This window comes from Brachypodium distachyon, chromosome 3, assembly GCF_000005505.3.
Source record: "Brachypodium distachyon strain Bd21 chromosome 3, Brachypodium_distachyon_v3.0, whole genome shotgun sequence".
NCBI lineage: Eukaryota > Viridiplantae > Streptophyta > Magnoliopsida > Poales > Poaceae > Brachypodium > Brachypodium distachyon.
In genome coordinates this window covers 18,314,232-18,319,779 of record NC_016133.3, presented here as the reverse complement: position 1 = coordinate 18,319,779, position 5,548 = coordinate 18,314,232, and the positions used below count along the sequence as shown (strand labels likewise).

At 46.1% G+C, this 5,548-nt stretch overlaps 1 pseudogene; it reads right to left on the bottom strand.

Annotated features, from left to right (window-relative positions):
* Nucleotides 1-1,571: 1,571 nt before the first annotated feature.
* Nucleotides 1,572-3,536, bottom strand: LOC100835115 (annotated as a pseudogene).
* Nucleotides 3,537-5,548: the final 2,012 nt, after the last annotated feature.

Below are 5,548 nucleotides of genomic sequence, written 5' to 3'. Positions count from 1 at the left end.
GCTGAGCTTAGGAAGAAAGAACAAGTAAGGAAATTAACTGAGTCATGGGAAAGGGCTGAGAAAGAAGCCGCCAAGAAGAGGGAGAGGGAGGAGAAGGAATGGAAGGAGAAGCTGGTTCGGGAGGCTAGTCGCGCAACGGCACTCGAGGAGGAAGCAGAGCTGAAGGAGAGGAAGAGGAAGGGAAAGGGGTCCTTGTTCGACCCAATAGACTCTTGTTGAGCAGTTTACTCCTTTCTCCTGAATCAACATTTGTAATATGTATTGAACTATGAACTACGAATTAGAATTTGTAATCTGTATTGAACTATGAGTTGTGATGCACCATTTGATTCAAGACATTTAAGATTCCAAGTGTGAACATTTTATATGTGCTGGTTATGTATATCAATCTATTGCACTTAAACAACAGCTGTTTGTTGGAATTTGCAGTAAGTGATCACATAACGGCTAATGGTAGGGCGCTATACCTATTAATTTTAGGTAACAGAATGTTCCGGTAGCGTTTTGGGGCCGAAATTTCTCTAAGTCAGGGTGTAGCGCCTAGTAAGTGGGCGCTGCACCTCCAGTCTCGCGCCCAGCGCTGAGGCACTATACTTATTAATTTTAGGTAACAGAAGGTTCCAATAGCGTTTTGGGACCGAAATTTCTCTAAGTCAGGGTGTAGCGCCTAGTAAGTGGGCGTTGCACCTCCAGTCTCGCGCCCGGCTCTGAGGCGCTATACTTATTAATTTTAGGTAACAGAAAGTACCAGTACCGTTTTGGGGCCAAAATTTCTCTAAGTCAGGGTGTAGCGCCTAGTGAGTGGGCGCTGCACCTCCGGTCTCGCGCCCGGAGCTAAAGGGCTATACTTATTAATTTTAGGTAACAAAAGGTTCCAGTAGCATTTTGGGGCCGAAATTTCTCTAAGCCAGGGTGTAGCGCCTAGTGAGTGGGCGCTGCACCTCCAGTCTCACGTCCGGCGCTAAGGCGCTATACTTATTAATTTTAGGTAACAGAAGGTTCCAGTACCGTTTTGGCGACCGAAATTTCTCTAAGGCAGTGTGTAACGCCTAGAATGAGGGCGCTAAACTTAGCACCATAACCTGACAGTAGTATAACAGTTCTACTACATAAAACAGTTCACAAAACAGATTCTTGTAACAGAAAAGGTGATTCTTGCATTGCACCAGAGCACACCAAATAGATACACAATTAGCACCAGAGCAACAAGTAGAGTTATAACAGTTCAACTAGTTTGAGAGCACACCAAATAGAGTTAATGTAAAAACACATCTACTTCCTAGACCCTCTTCCTCTCTTCGCAACCAACTTCTTCCTCCGTCGGGGTGGTTCCGCGTCTTCATCATCTTCATGTACCTCTTCCTCTTCCTCTCCTTCTTGCTCTTCTTCGGATATGCCCCTCATCCGTCTCCTTGAGCTGAAAGTAGCTTCCTCTGTAGCTTCATCATCTTCATTGTCGGAATGAACGGCCACCTTCTTGTTTTTCGTCGAATAATCCGATGGTTTAAATCTGTGGGGTCCCTTTCCCTTGTTTCCACGCTGCTGCTTAGGGATTGAACGTTGATAATCACCTAATGTGGTGTCGTCATCCACAGCTCGTCCTTCCTGCATTTGATTGCCATGACAATTGCATAAACGTAAGCACAATGTGAGCACAACTGCAATAATGTAAGCACAATTCAAACCCAATTGCATTAATGTAAGCACAATTCAAACCTCATTGGACAAGTCATCTTGAAGATCTTCCTCAGCATCGGTGGGTGAAGACGAACTAGAGAGTGCTGACGATGACATCTCGGGGTCACGGCTACCTCCTATCAGGTTGGCTAACCGCCGTAGCCTATTGCCTTGCCGCTGTATTGTTCAGAAATGAAAAGTTGATTTCTCGCTTCACATATATGCAAATACAAAAGACTAGAGAAGCACACACCTTCATAAACTTCCTTAGTGTACTCCCCCCCTTTTTCACGTGAGGAGTTTCATCGAAAACTATCTCGGTTCTGTCGGCGTCCTTCTTGATCTCATCACGCTGAAATGAGAAAAATATTAATGTGTAACAACAAAATATTCAAAAAACACAAAAGACTGGAGAAGCATAACACCGTTACCACAAAGTGCAAGACATTCGCATATGACGTTTGCCTCCCATCCTTTACAAGCCTGTTGTACTCCACGTTTGCAGCCTCGTCGAATAGGTTGTCATCTTCCAAAATTTCATGGCTGTAAGCGGGCCGGCAAATCTCCGTTCTGGTGTTCTCAAGATACCAACGAAGGTAGTTGTTAAATGCATCAGGATTTGCCGGCCGTTGGGGCGTTCCTTCACCATTCTCCATCTTGGCCAAGCACCTTTTGAACTTGTCCACATGCACCCTATGTTCCTTAGGCCAGTTTTGTTTGCTCTTCTGTTTTTTCCTATCAAGCCTACAAATATTTGGAAGGCACCATATTATTGCGGTAAAAAGGTAACACTGGAAAGCTTAATGGGAACAACAAAAACTTACTCATGGAGCTGTATGTTTGTGTCCTTCCACTTTGGGGGATTCGTCTGCAACAACCCAAACTGTTGCATCACACGATGTGGTTGATGAAGTTCAACCGCCCACAAGCATATCATTGGACATCGCATCAACCACAGATGTCTTTCTTCCAAGCACTTCGGGTTTAGCTCATAATCGAATGGGACTCCGAAATCGTCCCCACTACCATATGGCTGCCATTCCACCTTAAACATATCACAAGCATCGCAATATTCAATTAGCATAGAGCACGGAAATCATTTACCTACAATAACAATATTTACCTGCTCAGGGGTTAAAGTGTCGAACTCGTTCGTGTACTGCCTGTACAGAAGTTTAGTGTCGTTCCAGTTATCTCTCGCACGGTCCCACTTGTAAGCCCAAGTGGGTCTCCGCAGCGGGTCTTCTTTATCGTCCCAATCGTTGAATGCCAACGTTTTCGGGCGTCCAACGGCGAAGCGTTCCCAGCTCCACACAGACAGTAGAAGCAATGGACCACCTATGTCGCTGTCTGGTTTGCTCCTACGACAAGCATCGTCCAACTAAAACAAGAGGCAATCAGGAAATAAATTAAGACATGTCATCAAAGGTCATTGCACATAGAAACAACAATGAAATATTAATTACCTGCCGGTAAAGGTAGGCAAGTGCAGCTGTGCCCTAGCTCCAATTGGAGTCCCATACGGTCAAGGCTTTCAGCCAATGCCATTGAGTTGTCCTGCCACCCCCGTCAGCAAAGAGAGTGCGTGTGATGACATACCACACGTATACTCGTGCGTACTGCTCAACCACCTCGATGGCAGCATCCTCGGGGCACTCGGAGAAGTTCTCAACTATCCAAGTGTATGTTGCTCCCGTTGACACTCTGTCGTTAGCGGGGTCTTCTGCGGCCTCTGGTGCCCGACCAATAAGATCCGCCATCTGCTGGCGCCATCCCGAAGAGGCCATGTTGATACATACTGGTTCCCCGCCGATGGGGAGTGCCAGGATGATGGACACGTCCTGAAGAGTGATAGTCATCTCACTGGTCCGGAGGTGAAAAGTGTGGGTCTAAGACCTCCACCGGTCGACAAGCGCGGTGATTGCACAAGCGTACATGGATGGTGTCGACCGGGTCACCATATGGATGAACGGAAGGAGCCTTGTCCTCAAGATGAACGGTGTGTACCGCTCATCGTAAGACATGGCGTCTGAGGAGGCACCGTGAGACGAGGGATCCAAGATCCTACAAAACAAGTACAAAAGCAATTAAAGTTACGATCGTCTCACTTACATATTTGGAACAAAACAATGACAAAAAAAAGAAACATGTAAATGCTCATTACCATTTGTTCATCTCGTAGCAAACACCCATGGTGAGCCATGTCATAGTGATCCATTAGGAGCGTTGTCCTACATGTTCCAATTAAGACATATTATGAATTGAAGACAACCATTCAAGGAACAATCCAAACCAGCCATGCCTAAGAAATAGTTCTAACAATTAACACAAAATAATTGACTATAACAGTCATCCCACATGCATGGAAAAGAGCATACTTTCTGAGGTCTTGTTATCCTAAACAATAAGCTCAAGTACTACACACATATCCCATTTAAATCAACTGGAAGATTCTTTCTTTGGTCCAACAAAGTCAAGCATGAGAGAACACAAATGAATATATATTCAAATGGTAGAACATCATGATTGCAACCACGCTTTGAAATACTATTTGCTTACATATGTTTCCATGCTTCAATTTTTGTATATAAGCATCACACTAGCGCCTACATCCTTCAGTGTTGATTTGGTCACATACATTTGCAATTAATTATACAAAGAGATATCAAACGATGGAAAGAAACGTCACTATGTTCCTAGGCCTGTGGTCAGTTTCTAGATATTGTGTTAATTAACCCTTAAGATTGTGATTCTAGCCACTCTCTCACCAAACAAACCATACAAGCAACAATTGCAGAGTGTAACAGTCGGGGTGCACGTACAAGTTCCAACACTAAGTCAACAGCAGAGCAGACAATGCGCCCTCACTGGATCACGAAATCAACCCACATTCCGCATCAATTATGCTCAAACCCTAGGACAATTGCGCAGTGATCCATTCCGCATCAACGCGCCTTCACCGGATCCTAACCCTCGAACCCTCAATGCACACAAATTTCTAGGGCAAAATGCGGAGGAAACAGAGGGGATCGGAGGAGAATACCGGGGGGGGGGGGCAAATGCCACCGGAATCCACGGATATTGGGACGAATCGGGGGAGAGATTTGGAGGGGAACCGCCGCCGCCGCCGCTGTGTTCTAACGGGAGAGGCAAGGGCCGAAACCCTTCTGTGCATGAGCCTCTGGCCCGAGCGGTTCGGCCGCTTTAGTGCAGGGGGTATAGCGCCTGGCGTGAAGGCGCTAAACTACCAGTATAGCGCCCGCGTATGAGGCGCTATAGTGGCTAGCGGTGCGTCCCCAGCGTGTCCACGCTGGACAAGCATGCCACGCTGGCACCGGTTTAACGCCCGGTCACAGGGCGTTATAGTGCAGGGCTAACGCCCTGTATGCGGGCGCTACACGGAAGGGTCGGGTTTGTGAAATAGTTTCGCCAGGAGTCTCTTTTTCAAATTTCTTTGTGTTTTGGGTCAATTTTGTCGAAATTCAGTAGCACCTAAGGGTAGTCCTAGTGCATGTAACTTGGGTAGTAACATCGATGCCAACTAGGCATTTTGATGACATGGCATGGCAATAAATGAAGAAAGAGAGGAAGGTGGTAACTAGATATGTTACCATAACATCACACAAATCAAGACAAGATGGAGGTAGTAACTTAGACTAGTAACATACTCTAAGTTACTCTCCACTATGACCAACCTAATAAACCATTGAGTGGGCCCAAATGCATGAATGCCATTTGTCTCATGCTGCTTGCCATTTGTACTGTTGCCTTTTCACCACTACCTCCGAGCCACCTCCACTCCACCTAGGGTGCGTTTGTTTCAGGGGCGAGCTAAGCTGGATAGGGATAGCCATGGATGGGCTGGCTAGGG